Source organism: Cryptomeria japonica, chromosome 1, assembly GCF_030272615.1.
Source record: "Cryptomeria japonica chromosome 1, Sugi_1.0, whole genome shotgun sequence".
In the NCBI taxonomy this organism is placed as follows: Eukaryota; Viridiplantae; Streptophyta; class Pinopsida; order Cupressales; family Cupressaceae; genus Cryptomeria; species Cryptomeria japonica.
The window spans coordinates 517,320,377-517,338,508 of NC_081405.1; positions in this window are offsets into that span (position 1 = coordinate 517,320,377).

Consider the following 18,132-nt stretch of genomic DNA (forward strand, 5'->3'; position numbering starts at 1 on the left):
CAAGAAAAGACCTTTGTGAGCTAGACATACTATGGAAGATGCTGAAAAATATGTAGCCCCTCATGGTACTTTTAGAGAAAGAAAAATACTTCACAAGTTTGCTGGCTATGTATCTTTGATGAGTCATATCTTATCATCCGAGCCTTCAGATGTTGAAAAGGCTTTAAATCAACAAGTGGAAGGATACCATGATAGAGGAATATCAATCCATTATGAAAAATGATGCATGGGACATTGTTCCTAGGCCTAAAATCAAATCAGTGGTTTCTTTTAAGTGGTTGTTGAAAATCAAACATGCAATTGATGGGAGTATAGAAAAGTACAAGGCCAGATTTGTAGCCAGATGTTTTTCCTTTAGGAAGGTATAGATTTCGAAGAAATCTTTGCACTTGTAGCACGTTACACTTCTATCAAGACTATCATAGCTGTTGCAGCTGTTAAGGGTTGGAAACTTCATCAAATGGATGTGAAAACAACCTTCTTGAATGGTAAAATTGAAGAGGAGGTTTACATTGAGCAGCCAGAGGGCTTTATTATTCACAATAAAAAATCTCATGTATGCAGGCTGAAAATGGCCTTATAGGTTTTTAAACAAGCTCCTCGTGCTTGGTATGAAAAGATAGACCACTATATTTTGAGCTTGGTTTTTCTAAAGAATGACGTTGATCCAAACTTATACTTCAAGGTATGTGATGATAAGGTGCTGATTTTAGTACTCTATGTTGATGATTTATTCGTCACTGGTAATGATGATCTCATTGACAAATTTAAGAAGGATTTAGCTTCAAAATTTGAAATGAAGGATCTTGGTTTGTTACATTATTTCCTTGGAATTGAGGTATGGAAAAGACCAAATGAAATCATATTGAGTCAAGGTAAATATGCAGTTGATATTTTGAAAAGAGTTGACATGTTAGAGTGTAAGTCTATGGTGACTCCTATGGAAGTAAATTTGAAGCAATTACATGAGGATGCAACTACTTCAAATTTAGTTGAACCTACTATGTATAGACAATTAATTGGCTCCTTAATGTACTTGGTTAACACAAGGCCTGATATATGCTATGCAGTTAATACCTTGAGTCAGTTCATGTGTGAACCAAGACATATTCACCTTGTGGCAGCCAAAGATATATTGAGATATGTACATGGTACAATTGGACTTGGCTTAAAATTTTCTTCGTATGTAGAGCTAAACTTGCAGGGGTTTTCTGATTCAGACTAGGCAAGCTATGTGCATGACAAAAAAAGAACTTTAGGTTGTTGTTTTAGTCTAGCTTTAGCTATGATTTCCTGGTGCAATAGGAAACAATCTTGTGTTGCACAAAGTACATCTGAAGCAAAATATGTTGCAGCTTGTGTGGCTGCAAGAGAAGTTGTGTGGCTTCAAAAACTACTTGCAGGCTTGTTTGGACAACCTTTGGAACCTATCGTGATTATGTGTGATAACCAAAGTTGTGTGAAACTTTCAGTTAATCTAGTATTTCATGATAGAAGCAAACATGTGGAAATTAAATATCATTACTTGAGAGACATGGTTCAACAAAAATAGTTGAACTCAAGTACATTTCTACAAAGGAGCAAACTACAAACATTCTCACCAAGCCACTTTTGAGAGTGAAGTTTTGTTACTTTTGAGAAAATCTTAGTATGATGGAGAAGTATGCACTTTCTGAGAGAGAGTCTCAGCTTCAATGATACATTGCCTTGTTTAATGAGTTCTTCTCTGTGAGAGAATTTCGAGGTAAAATCCCTTGTTTAATGAGTTCTTCTCCGTGAATGAAGTTCGAGGTGAAATCCCTTAGTTAATGAGTTCTTCTCTACGAGAGAAGTTCGAGGTGAAATCCCTTGATTAATGAGTTCTTCTCTACGAGATAAGTTCGAGGTGAAATCCATTTTTTCACCCTCTGGGAGTAGCTATGGTGGAATTCATGTGTATGACTTTATGTTTTTTATTTTTTGGTTTTATTCATCCTCTAGGAGTAGCTATGATGAATATTGTTATACTGAGATAACAACTTTGTTTAATAAAAACTGTGATGATTTTTTTGTTGACATTTTATGAGTTGTAGGTATGTGTACTTGTTATATGTTGACATAATGAAGATCTCTCCCTTTCTAAGAGGGAGTGTTGAAGATATAGCCACGATAGAGATTATTGGCTCCTTATTTATCTCGTCTAGTATTGGCTCCCTAGCTTCTGTTCCTTCCTTGCCTTGTTTACTGTCGGTGACTCTTCATGTTGCAACGATTGACGGTGAAGGTGATGTGGTTGTCGGTGGAGGTGATGTGGCTGTCGATGAAGGTGATGAGGTTGTTCGTGTAGAAGTAACTGTCTGTACCTTTACCTCTCCCTTCGTGTGACTATTCATTGAAATTTTGATATGATATATTTGTTATTCTTCCTTGTCTTCTGTTCTTCTTCTTCAACAATTTTATATATTGGCTTCTTCTTCCTTGTGATTGTGTTTGTCAGATCAGAAATATTGTGTATTCCTTCTGCATACAGAGTTTCAGACATTTGAAGGTTTTGGATTGTATTCGAGTTGTATCAGCTGAGTTCATTTTATGATCGATTCACAGAGAATTGAACTCATATTATTATGATTGATAGTATTCTGAGACTATCATCAATTGTATTCTTTTCTGAGATATAATAAAGTTACGTTAATTTTGAGTGGGCTAGGTTTTTCACCCCCAGGTGGAGGGTTTTCCTAGGATAAGGGCTTGTTCATTTGTGTTTCATTCTTTATTTTTTGTTCTCATATTTTCTATATTCTGGTTCAAGTTTTAACATTAATTAACCTCTTTAATGCCTTGTGGTGAGATTCATGTTTTGAGTGCTCATCATTATAGAATATTCTAACTTTAATCCATCTTTCATTGATGCTTTATCATATCACTGTTCCTTTTCAAACACCTCTAAAGTTGCTCCTTTAAGTCTGATAGTTACTATGTTCTAAGTCGAATGCTCATGCTGTTGATTTCTTTTTGTGGTGATAGACTACTCTATTCTTTGTTATTTCTGACTTAAGACAATGTTGTCTTAATAAACGTTTGTCTTGGGTAAATGATGTTGAAAGATTGAATCGTTTCCCTGCACTCTCATTCACTGTGTTTGGACTATTTTTCTCACTATGCTTGACTCTATCATATATTTTACAAGACTTCTCTTTGTTTGTTCACTATATTGTGACTAGTAATGCTTCTTGGTGACTACTATCAAGCTTTCAAATGCAATCACCACTCAAAAGACCTAAATACTCCATGATACTCATTATGGTTGACTGCAAATTTGACAGTGAATGTGTCACTATTTTCTCCATGTTAGGAGTGTATTATTTGTGCAAATGGGTCTATCTAATGGTTCTTACTACCCTCAGCTAAGTCACTGTCCTGAGATATTTGGATACTCTAAAATCTGCATTATTGATGAGCAAAGCTACTATGATTGTCCTTCCCACTCATGTGACTGTTCATTATAATCTATATCTTGGTTTTGGACTAAAGACTACTCTGGATGATTTGGAGACTCAAATTTTGACATGGTTGTGACTGAGAAAATCTCCTTGGTTGCTTTTGTCTCGGATATACATATAGGTCTGGCCTTAGCACTAGGGTTTTGATCATGCATTGTCTCAAGAGGCCTGTTGCTCCTAATATTGTCTCTTTTTAAATACTATCTTTATTAGGTCTGCAACATGTATCGTCCTTCACTGCCTCTATTTTATAGGTTTGAGAAAACCTTGATAGTGATTTTGACTATCATTCTGAGAATGATGGACTGTCAATGACTTTTTGTTTTGACAATGATCTTTGGTGTAAGACTATTACTTTATAAAGATCGAATAGCCCCAATGTGTTATAGGACCATGGGGTTTGATCATTCATTTGTATCACTGCTTGATGTCAAAAATTTATATCCTTATTCTATATGGGACTGATTGACTTATTTTTTTCATTCTCTTTACTACTCTCTTAGGTTTTGTCGCATACAATGAATACATTGTGCTTCTTCTGTAATGCAACATCAAACCTCTTAAAAAAATATTGACTGTATTGTATGCTTTTGACTGAAATAGACCATTGGGATGTTCTTTTTCTTATCACACAACTGCTGATAACACTCCTTTGAGAGGTCTACATTCTTTCTCCATACATTGTGAACCTCTCATGGATTCATTGATTCTCTTTAACTGGTAAATGTGGATATACTGTGTCTAGGTTGCTCTGTATAAATGATACAATCACCTTGTAACTTATGACTACCTTTGATGGGTTGCTTATAGTGTCCAAAAGGATACTGTAAACCCTTTAAATATCAAGATTCTCTTTCCTTGGGACTGTGGTTGATGACCATTTGAAGGACATGGCTGACTGAATGGTCTGATGTTCATCTTTACATTATCTCCTTGTCTTGACTCCTCATAGCAGAGAATTATTCTTCACTATGGCATGGTTATTCCTCTATAAGACTGCATTAAAAGGTTACTAATTCTATTAGCCTACTATACCCCTATTCTCTGTGACTGATTAGGGTCGAAAGCCTACAAATATCCTTATATTGTTCATTGCCTTTTCAATACTTTACCTTCGCTTCTTTAAGATCTCAATAACTGCATTTGATATCATCTTTTATTATCTTTGTGTCACTAGTTACAACCCTTTGAATTAATTTGAGAATGATTCTCTCAGGTCTACTACATGAGATGATCCATTCACTATCTCTGTTTTACTGGTCTTGAGACTTATCTTTCTTCTCACTGTCAAGCTTTGTCTGATATAAATATTTGTTTAAATCTTTATCATACTGCTCTAATTGTCTGCTCTTGAGAGATCTTTGCAAATATACAGTCTTTCGCCCTTGATACCCTATTCACTATCTCTTTTTCACCCAAAACCATCCAAGTTGACTGTCATCAGGATCAACATCATTATTAGGGATTTCCCTTGCCCTCTCAATACTACTATATAGATGTTGCACCCTATAGTTGTTGATAAAGCCATTTTTCTACAACCTCTTATGTCTAAAGAATGGCTCCATTTTTGTAGACAATGCTATAATACAAGTGATTCATTCACCTCGTGCATTTTCTTTTATGATCAAACATGTATTGCATCTTTAGTTTGCAATGATAAGACAATGGCAACATTTATGTCCTGGTTGGCATGCGGGAAATGCCTAAAGTTTTTTGCCCACACCACTACAAATCATAAAGATAGTAACTATGAATGCAAATGTGTTCCATACACCATTAGATGATGTGGAAGAACTCAAAACCAAACTATATCTCACCTTTACGCTCATTTCCTTGGCACCAAGTTCTATCGAAGTAGTCAAGAAAATAGGGTTGGTCACTAAACTCATTAAAGAAATCATACAAAAGGTAGATAATTCTCTCTTCACTATCATCCATTACCATTATGATCATCCCTAGGAACTAAAATATGTCAATCTCCCTATCCTTCGCAACATACTTATAGACGTTCTTCAACCATGCATGATGCACATGCCAAAAACAAAGTAAAACACGACACACAAATACAACCCTAGTACAAAGACAACAAAAGGACATAACCAAGACATCCAAGCATAATGAGACGTGTCATAAACATTTAGATGAAAAGTGTAACTAACAAAAGATAACGTACTCTATGGCTTGTATCTCTGCAACGACATCATCGGTCAAAAAGGCATTAATCCTCTAATCAAGTCTGACCTGCTTTCCTTGTCGTTGCACTTCTGTCAAGCAAGCCTGAATGTCCCCACTCTTGTTTAGTGACCACACTGCCCATGCAATAGGCACCCTAGCTCGCTGCTTATCGAAAACTAGAAGGGAATACAATTGGTACTATTTGACAATCAGCCAACCACAATCATTAGCAGAAATAAGGGTAGTGCGTGACTAATCTCCACATAAAATAGTACTTCATAAAAATTCTAAACTCAAAAAAATATAAGGGATTTTTGCTAAATTTTCAGTAGCTAAATCTTCATGATCTACACCCCTACTACTCTAAAACCAAAAGAAATCAGGTGCAAAAAATGCTACATTTTGCACATCTACAAGTTCTTTTTTCAGTGTTGTTTTATGTGGAGTTTAGTCAAGCATCCGTGTTTTCAAAAACATAAATAAGAATGCATAGAAAGGCTTGTGAGGATCTAACCCCATATTCATCGGTTGCAAACGTGGAATCCATGAAAATGATCAAATTGTGGGAGTGTTGAACTATCATATTCAACATCCATGGATTTTGGAGCCCCATAATGAAAGGTTAGCCGATGCCTTGAGGTAGTTGGAAATAAAAAAACTTAACCGCATCCTCTAATTGTCGTAGCATTATACTAGTGGCATCATGAATATGCTTCTGCGAGCGGTTAGACTTTACCCTTCTCCATGCATTCAAGATGTTCTTACATGTTAGGAATTCATCTCTCTTCCTCAACAAGCTACAAAAAATGATGATTAGAAAGTTGTTTATCCATGATAGCGTCAATACTAACATCCATTAACAACAAACTCTTAACATAACTTTTGCATCCAATTGAAAGGTTTGGAGCAAATCTGGAACGTGGCTCATTCATTATATCATCAACACCATGATAAAATTCACCATTGCATCCACATGAAGCCTTTGATTGAATGTTTGTATTGCTACATCCGGTCTACCTTTCATCACCTTAACAATAATGTAGCACTGGCAGCCCCATTTTTTTTCTAAATTTCCTTACACATTCCTTTGTGAGAGGATCATTCATATGTCATCTGGACCAAACGCACACCAATAACTGAAATGCATATTGTCATGTTTTCAACTACCCACCTAAAGAGAAAAAAAATGTCATATACATTTTCAATGAATGATGAAATGTACTAACCATGAATACATCTTCGTCGAGTGCTCTTTTGAGGATGCATTGTGGTTCTCTTTATGATGTGTGCAGATAAATGTGGCTTTCACACTTTCAAGCAAGGCTTCACCTATAAGAAAATCATCCAATCTATGAAGAGGAATTTCTGCACAATGGTTAGCTTCAACAACAATTGGACTCCATTAGAGATTGTTGGCTGAGAAATGTCTGAATCTATTGCCAACATCTTGAACTTGAGTCCATTAAGATCTTCCATTTTGCATTATCTCACCATCCTAATAACATACACATGACAAGTTTCCCATGAAATCTAGAAGTTATTGCTTCCCATAGGGGGGAAAAAATATTTAAAAAGTAAGACAATTGACTGACTATAATAATTCATTAACAAATTCAAATAGCTGGTTAGAGGTATTTCAATAATGTATTATTTTGACCATAAATGTATTCATATCCTCCATCATTGAAATATTTCACTCCTATAGTAAACCTTACATAAAGGTATCAAAGTTTAGATGTGTTATGAAGATGTTGCATATGTATGTGGTTCCATTGGTGAAAGCAACGTCAGATAAGACAAAACTTATTGCCATATGTACAAAAAATGTTCAATCAATGTTTAAGAGACATAAAGCAAGCATGGAAATAAATGACAACCTACAAACTATGGCCTGAAGGCGTGCAGGTCGAAGATCACTTACTGTTCTACATAGTGCGCAATGACATTTACAATCTAGGGATATTGGCCACCCCACATCTATGTATTCCAAAGAAATACATTGTTTCTTGGTGTTCACAACCATGAATTTGGCATCGACTAAAAATCTTAAATATACATATACAATGAAAGAAAAATCCTAGCACTATGACCAATTTCCCCAGATGAAAGATGTTGTCAAATGATTTGAATCCTTTCCAATAATGTGAAATTAGTACCATTGTTGCAAGGAATTTCAGATATGAAAAATATCATTGTCATCTCTCCGAAAAATCTTGAAATAATATTTCATAGAAATAAACGAAGCTTACAAATGAATGAGATCCTACAAGCTATGGGTAGAATGTGACCAACAACAAAAACTAAATGATACATTATTTAATGGGGCTGCCAAATTATGGAATCCCAACAACTAATAACTTCAAGTTTGCGTATTTCATGAATCCAACATTGTACCCATATAACTAGCTACATAGAGGCAAAACATTTTAAGGAGTACACAAAACTCGTTTACTTGAGGAGAGATTTTCTCAAATCATGTGAATCATTTCAACAAATATGCATCGAAGGCCATCAACTACACCTCACATCTTCCATGAACTTAACTTATTCATATTGTAAGACACAATGTGAAATATAACCTGCAAGCCTTTATCACAAATTAGTTTAAGAACATCCAATATAAATTAGCATACAATGTAGATGAAAAACGAAATGGTAGAGCATATAAGAAGAGAATGTCATTGTGTTTCACATTTAAAATGTTACATGGAAAGGATAAGGGGCATGTACACCAAAACCCATGTGGTAACCTTCAAAACCCATATTTGTCCATTACTACTACCAACCTCAAACATACAACTCATTGTTTACATTTGTAGACATAAATGTCAATCAATAATAGAAATAAATTGGTAAAGCATAAAAATGTGATGCATCCTAGGAAGCGTGACTAGAATTTGTGTATGTTGTCAAGAGCATTAAATGATTAGTTACCGCATCTGTCATTGGTTATGTATTTAATGTTATATAGTGGGAAAAAAGAGGAGTAGACGATACACAAAAAATAGAATAAGAGTTTTCAAAACAATAATATGAGACAACACTACAAAACTAGATTTCAGTAGCAACACCAACAGATGCTAGTTTAGAGAGGAGGTTCACAAATGATAATACACAGCCTCTTAAAAAATGCAACTTCACAAAACACCTTTTAATTAATTACCAAATCTTATCTATCTGTTTGGCCTATATTATGTCGAGAATAGTTTCAACCCATATCTCCTAGTGGGAATTGAAACTATGCTTAGACATCATACAAACTGAAAACTTCATTTTCATGTGTTTAAATACATGGCCCTTTTTCCTACTTGCAACATCCTATTCGTATTCAGGTTAACAAGAAGCCACTCTTACTATTGAGCATAAATGCCCATGTATACCATATAAGTATATAGTAAAAATCCTATGATGTTTGATAACCTACAAAAGATGGACAAGACATCGTAGGAACATAGAACATGATTTGTGCTTGTTGGAATGCACATTGTGCTCTTCAACCTCGACTCTTCTATTCACATTCAACATTACACAAGATAGTACGAGTATTAAAAATCAATTCCCACATAGACTATTATAGTAGATAAGAAAACAGAAAAGTCCTTAGATATTCAAAGGAGTGATGTGGAATCAATAGAACAAGGACTTCATAAACTTGGTTTTTCATGTAATAAATACACGGTGCATTTTCCTAACTGCAACAGTCTATTCATATTCAGATTAACAAGAAGCCACTCTGACTATTGAGCATCAATTCCCACGTACACCATATAAATATATAACAAAAATCTCGTGACATCTGATAACATATGAAAGATGGACAAAACATCATATGAACATAAAACATGATTTGTGCATGTTGGAATGCACATTGTGTTCTTTAACCTCAACTCTTCTATTCACATTCAACGTTACAGAAGACAATACTCACAATGCCACAAGGCAACCCAATATAGGGTCAAACAACATACTGCATAACGCCACAAGACGATCTAAACCATGACACATCTGAAAAGGATATCAACTTAAACCTAGAGTATGTAGAAGGAAACCTATGCCATATCCAATCAACTTGCCATTGGGATATGACACACTCAGACCCGTGGAACCAGGTGGAGTTGATGCGTAGTGCCTGCAACCCTGCAACCACTAATAACACGAAATACATATACAATAGCATATAAATAGTCGGGAAAGTGAAGGAGAATCGCGACGCCATATCATGCTCGCAATGAGTGTTATGAAATTGTCCCCCTCATAAATATAGGAGTAAGACAATCATACAATCACAACAGGCACAATCTCATATAGCATAATCATGAAGTAGGGTTAGTTCCAACAAGATATCATCATATCATAATAAAAAATATGGATTGAGTGCATGTAAATCACCAATATGTCCATCCATATGATGAATAAATATGATGTAATTCCCATCAAAATACCCTAAAGAAAACTAACACATAATCTAGAAAAGTAGAGATGATTTTTTTTTAGAATAAACAAATACATCTAACTACGTTAATCCATTTAACCATATTAATACATGGTATAACTCAATACAAGTTACAAATGCCATTTTAAAATATGAATAAGTAAACTAAAGTACACACGAAGAATAATCATATAAACCAATAAATATATAACAATCTTAAATTTCAATTTCTTCCCTATCCCATCATAACGTCACTATTGAATATAATAAGATAACATACAAAATCTATCATAGATGAGTATCCATATACAATATATATCCATGTCTCTTTATCAACTTTACATAATACATCATGTACATGTATCTATTGGCCATTTGATGGAATTGATTATGTGTTGCATTGATGTTTTGTCATTGATGCCAACACTAGCTATTTGGATGCTTTACTGGCACCATTCTGGTCCTCATAGGTTGAGTATTTTTTGGTTAACTTGGATCTGGCATGATACAGTGAGCTCTAGTATAGTCTGGTGATGGAATCAGATTGTTCATGATACTTATACTCATATTTGGTTAGTTGGTTTTGGTTTGGAGATCGAACGCTATCCTACTTGCTTAGAAGATTGGTTTTCTGGTTTTGGCGAGGGTTTCACCGTCAAATCTTTTGATGGAGATCTTTGATGAATTGCATAAGTGGTGTTGGTGCAACTTCTGATGGAGTTTCAGGATGTTGTTGTCATGTTCGAGACTTGGCGGATGGAGATCATTGATGTGGCGTGTGGACCTATACTTGGTCTCGATTGATCTAGGTTATGGACCAGCTTTAATGTAACATAAAGATAGGATCTTTTAATGTATTTTCGGGATGTCTTATGTGTGATTTTATTTGTTTGGTCTAAGGCCGACATGGTTTGTAATTATGTAATTGGTTTATTATTTGGTGGTCGACCTAATTGTTTATGGTCGAGGGTTTGTATATATAGATGTAAGATCTCATTGTATATCATCATGGTTATTGTTAAAGGTCATGATCAAGGAATGTAATGTGCGAATAATGTAGTACCATTTAGGCAAAGGAGTTGGTCGATCATTGGAGATCGAATTGGGTTTATGTAGGAGGATTTATTCCTTTGGTATTGAGCTTAATCAGAACTGTACTCAGGCATAGGAGATGCTATATTTTGTAGTTCAACACTTCTTCGGATTGTAGTGTGGATTTATATGTAGTCAATGAGGCTCCTTTTGTGATGAGCAGTGTGCTCTAGGCTGTTGGTCTTCCTACAAGTGCAGGCAACTCAATTGTAATTTACATACTTACTACAGAAGTATTATCTGACTATGGGTAGGCTTCCCACCGTGGTTTTTCCCTTTACCAGGTTTTCCATGTAAAAATCTTGGTGTCATGTGGATGGTATTTATTCTGTGATTATTGTTTATGCTCAATTGGTTTATCTGCTATTATGGTATTAATGTTTTGGGTTCCGGTATTAAGGTTTAAATTGCTAATGGTTTCGGTAATCTCTGACAACTGATTCAACCCCCCCTCTCAGTTGTCTTTCGGTTATTTGAACTGTCTAACAGTATCATGTCATAAATATGCATCATCTGCTACAAATAAATAATCATGTAATACAACTGCTCCATAGTACAAGTATCTGCAGAAATAAAAATATCCAACACACTCACAAACATCCGACAAAGACAAAAGAACCCAATGGAGAAAAGGAATCATCCACCCGACCATCTGGAACCAAAAGGAACCACCCCCCGTGCTTGGAGAATGATATAAGACCCCACACGCACTAAGCTTAGACTAACACCTAACTCCAAAGAACATAACTAAATAACAAAGAGTTATCAACACAAGAAATAGGTTCAAATAAAATAAAGACAAATGCTAGAGACTTCCATGAAACAAGTCTAAGACCAATGACATATAGTTGGGGAAAGTGTCATCACATACTGTCATATAGAGAAACCTCCAAACATCCTTACAAGGAACCTCTTGGTAGGTGACACCCATGCAGAACCAACTCAACTTCTCATGAAGACAAGGGAGTACAATCATGCCATCAAGGTCTTCCCAATTTCATCCTGAGCCTCAACTAGCACTCTAGGCCATGAGTGGGGCTCAAAACATATTATTATCTTATTACTATGAAAACTACCCAACCCCTAAATAAATTAGTTAGGGTTATCACTTATTTAGAAAACAAACTTCCAACAATATCCCAAACATCCTTAGAAGGAACCTCTTGGCAAATCCCCAAGCATCCTTACAAGGAGCCTCTTGGCAATGACTCAAAAACTCAGTTGGAAGCCACTTCCCCTAATATGCACCTATGACCTAGGGATAAACATAAATCAATAAACGCCAATATATCACATAAATGTCATAATATGCATAATCAAGTTCCAATTGAACAATATGAATCATCACAGTAAAATTGATTCACAACCACAATTCCATTTGAATTCAACTTATGCAATATCAAGAAAATATCATAAAAATCCATCAAGGTCCAATTAATCAAATATGGAAATATCATCATAAATAATCTCAAGTCCAAAACAAGTCTCTAGTCTGACTTAGACTGGCAAAATAATCCATAAATCCCAAAAAGACCAAAATACCAAAATTACCAGTTTAACACATATGTGACTATCTCTGTGGACAACATCGCGACACGTTTGTGTCCAAGGCTATAACGCGATGCACTAACGTCCTATATAGATGAAAAATAGAAAGGTGTACAAAAGGATATTTCATCTATCCAGATACACTGAAAAGAATAAAGCTCACAATCTGACTCTCCGAAATACGACACGAAAATCCCAACTTAACATAAACGATTTGAAAAGACACAAATAATCAACAAACCCAAATAATCAATCTAAAGGAAAAATAGTATCCTCACATACATATTCATGGCAAGACACAACAACTAAATTCACAAAACATCAATTACTAAACTCACACAAAGAGAACACTAATTCAACCATAGAAAGCACAGTACCCATAAATCTTACACAACTTAGGGAAAATTTAACACTCAAGGATATAAATCACAACAAATTCCCAAATCCATATAAATATACAGTAATAGATAAAATTCTGATTATAACAATATACTTAATAATAATTTACCATTTTCTTCTCAATAAACACATAATACAATTTCAGACACAATGTAGACAATCTTTCTTTCTGAGAATCAAAACATTAAATTAAATAGAAAGGCAAGGAAACCTCCAACCTAGAAAATTAGAAGGTCGGTCTAAATTTGAAGAAAAGCTGAAATCCAACCAAAATTCCAGAATATGTCAATGTAAACCCACAACTACAAAGAAATCTCCCAATGCACAATTGACAATGAACAATTCCACAAAAAATCTCTCTGGAAACCAAAAGAGATCCTCCTCCCAAATTCACCAAAAATTCTCCAAAGCAACAATAATGCAAAGCTTCTCCAAAACTTTCACACACACAATAATAATGCAAAAGCTCTCTTAACAATTCTCACAAAACCCTAAACAAAACATAAAAATAAAATCTTAAAAATAAAATCCTCCATGCACAAAACTAAATTGGCAATTTGCAATGCAAAACATTTAGCTCACTTCGGATCCACCTTCGAAAACAAAGAGGAAAAAAATTAAAAATAATAATTACTAAATAAAACTTCCAATTAGCCAATAAAGCAAAATAAAATAAAAGAATAAATAATTAATTAACAATTAAACATAAAAACTCCAAATACAAAAATCAATTAAATTTAAAAGCTCTAAATAAAATAAATAAGCAACAATTAAATAATAATTAAATTTCCACAAAAGAGTCCCAATAAATAATTACAATTAAAATAATTTATTTAATAAATATTCAACTCCCAATAAATATTATTTATTTATTAAATATTCACATGACAACTACTAGAACTGACCAGGTATCGACTAGGCCTAGAATGTGATAGGATATTATATCGTTCTCCACTTTCAACTTGCCATTGGGATAAGAACCACACTCATACATGTGACCAGGTGGAGTCGATGTTTAGTACCTGCAAACCTGCATAACACCAAACGTCTATGCATAATACACACACACATAAAAAAATACATCACATCATAGTAAAGACACATAATCAATAACATTATCATGTCAAATATAATCATGAAGTAAAATTATCACATAATATGATAACATCATATGTAAGCATAAACCTCTGAATATAACCAATCATAAATCTCAATAGCAACATAGTCCATAATGTATCATCTGTCAATAAGTAACAATTGTCATCTACTAAAAAAATCATAACATAAACCAAAACCATAGGCATCTACCAAGAGTATCATAAATGCATTTAAACAAGTCCATATATGTCTAACAATGCATCAAAATAAAAGTGTATCAAGGAGGGACACTACATCCTCCTCCCCTAGGTCTTGGCTTATTGCTGGAAGTTTGAGAATAAATAGGGGAAAATCTCTCTCATCCATGCAACATCCTCCTATGTCGTCGAAGACTCATCATTTGGGTCCCATTGGACCCTTACCTGGTCTATGTCTCAACCCTTGAGGGTCAGCCCCCAATGCTGTAGAATGCGCATGGGCTCCAAGGAAAGTTGTCGATCCTCTACCTACAATGCATTCCAATCCAATACATGTGTCATATTAGGAAAATAAGGCCTCAAAATCGATACATGAAATACATCGTGGATACGAGACAAGTTGGGCATCAATACTAAATGGTAAGCTACATGACCAATCCTCTCTAAAACCTCAAACAAACCAACAAAACATGGCTCCATCTTAGAGCCTTTTCCATAGCGAAGGACTCTTACATTGGCATACTCTCAAAAACACCTTATCTCCTATGGAAAACTATCGATCCACATGACGAGCATTTGCATATTTTCTTTTGTTTGTCCCATGCCACCACTAAATGTTCCCGAATACGAGTCACTTGCTACTCCATCTCCTGTAACACCTCAGATCCTAAAAGAATTCTATCCTTCAATCGATCCCAACTCAAAGGCATACGAAAAAGTTGACCATACAAAGCCTGAAAAGGAGACATACCAATAGAACTATGGTATCCATTATTATAAGAAAACTCTACCAAATATAGGCAATCCTCCCATCGAGACTATTGATCCATGACATACATCTGAAGCATATCCTTAAGAACCTAATTAACTCTCTTCGTCTGTCCATTGTTCTCTAGATGATATGTTGAGCTAAAGTTCAATTGAATTCCTAAGGCATGTTGAAGAGAAGTCCATAATGATGAAGTAAATATAGTAGCTTGATCAAATACGATTTGACTGGGAATTCCATGCAATCTCACAATATCTTCCATAAAAACTTGAGCAATAGTGGTTGTTGTATAGAAAGACTGAATCGATATAAATTGTGCTACTTTAGTCAACCTATCAAAAACAACCATGATATAATCACGTCAATGAGAAGAGATTGGAAATCCAATAATGAAATCCATCGAGATAATATCTCATTTCCAATCCAGAACTAAGTTAGATTGCAACAATCCAGTTGGATGTTGATGTTCAACCTTCACTCTCTGACACTCCAAACATCGAGACACAAAATCTGCTATATCATGCCTCATTCCGGACCAATATTACAACCATTGAAGATCCACGTGCATCTTCTTGACACCTGGATGTGTCGAATAGGGTGCACGATGTGCCTCTGTCAATATCAAATTACAAAGTCTTTCTACTCATGGTACATAAATACAATCTAAATGGCACAAAAGATTGTCTGACTCCAATGAATATCCTGCATACCTCCCTTCCAATGCTCTCCCAGAGTCCACTTCCATTCTCATCTCCTGGTACCAAGCATCCAAAGGAAGTACTCTAATAATCTGGCTTCTCAAATCCATACTGAGAGTCATTTCTGACAACTCATGTCTCCTACAACTCAACGCATTAGCTATGACATTCTCTTTCCCTTGAATATACTTAACCTCGAAATCATACTCACATAGGAACTCCATCTATCATCGCTACCTGGCATTCAAGTTTGGTTACGTAAAGATATACTGCAAACTTCGATGAGCACTATGCAACTTAAACTGATGCCCAAGAAGGAAATGTCTCCATCTCGTCAAAGCATGCACAACCATTACCAATTCCAAATCATGAGTAGGATAATTCAGCTTGTGATCCTTGAGTTTGAAAGACTCATAGGAAATCATGCATCCATCCTACATAAACATTGCTCCCAAACCGTCCAAAGAAGCATTTGTACATACCACAAAATCTCCCATTGGATCAGACATAACTAGAATAGGTGCACTAATAAACATCTCCTTAAGAGTCTGGAAAGATGCCTCACACTATTTTTCCCAAACAAACTTCTTCCCTTTCCTTTGAACAGAAGTGATGGGATGCCCTATCTTCAAAAATCCTTGGACAAACTATCAATAATATCCTACAAGACCCATAAAGTTGCGAACCTAAACCACATTAGTGGGTGTTGACCAGTCTAAAATTGCCTAAATATTAGAAGGATCCATGACAATACCTTCTCCACAGATGACATGTCCCAAATACTTCACCTCAGTTTGCAAGAACTTGCACTTCGCCTCATTTGCATATAGCTGATTTTCTCTAAGGCACTACAATACCTGCCTCAAATGCTCCTCATGTTCTCCCATAGTCCTTGAATAGATCAATATATCATCCAGGAACACAAGAACAAATCTATCAAGGTAGGTTCTGAATACCCCATTCATCAGACTCATTAAAACTGAGGGTGCATTGGTAAGTCTAAATGGGACCACCATAAACTCATAGTGCCCAAAATGAGTACGAAAAATTGTCCAATGAATGTCTACTTCATGAATTCGAAGTTGATGGTACCCTGACTTAAGATCTATCTTAGAAAAGACCTTGGCATCCTTAATCTGATCGAAAAGATCATCAATCCTTGAAAAAGGATATTGGTTCTTCACCATCACCTTATTCAACTAGCGGTAGTCTATGCACAAGCAGAGGGATCCATCCTTCTTCTTCACAAATAGGACTTGTGCTCCCCATGGAGACACACTAGGGTGAATGAAACCTTTAGCTAACAGATCCTCCAACTGCAACTGTAACTCACTCAACTCCTGAGTAGTCATCTTGTACGGTGCCTTAGAAATCGACTCTGCTTGGGGAACCAAGTCAATCCAGAAATCAATGTCACACTTAGGTTGCATACCCAAAATATCACTAGGAAAAACATGCAAAAACTCCTGAAGAATAGGGTGCTTAAGAAGGGGGTCTTCTAGCTTCTCTCCTTCATCCAAGTCATTCACTGTTATTGCAAACAACTGACATCCCTGTCGAACACATCACTTCAATTGCATAGCGAAGAGCATACAAAGAGAGGTAGGTCGATGAATATCCACACTCTCCCCTCGATCTCCAATGTACTAGACTATCTTTCATTGGTAATCTATACTAGCCTAACATGCTTCAAGCCAGTCCATGCCTAAGACAACACCATAATATCCCAAAGAAAGAACCAGAATATCGACTATGGTGGTAAGAACTCCTAGATCCAATTCACAACCATGAACAAGGGAATCTACAACCACCTTAGAACTGGTAGCTAACTCAACCTGCCATCTATCATCATACTTTTCCATTGTGAGCCCACATCGCTCCACTAAAGAGGGGGAAATAAAGGAATCAAAAGATCCTGAATCAAATAATATAGAAAATGAAACAGTATCTCACCTGAAGTCCCCACAATTGTACCCTAATGCTCGGCCTGACATTTATCAATTACTATGAAGATTGAGTGTGACCTCCCTACATCACCCACAATGGGCTCTAAAGCGACTGGCCTTTGACCTATCGTCTGTGCCGACCTCTGAGGATAGTGTGGTAAAATATGACCCTGTTGACCACATGTGTAACAAATACCTCTTGTAAAACCTCTGCCTGTGGATGGTGCACTGGACTACTGGAAATTGCCTCTACTAGCACTCTACTAGAAGCTCTATGTTGGTTAAGTATTAAGGAAATT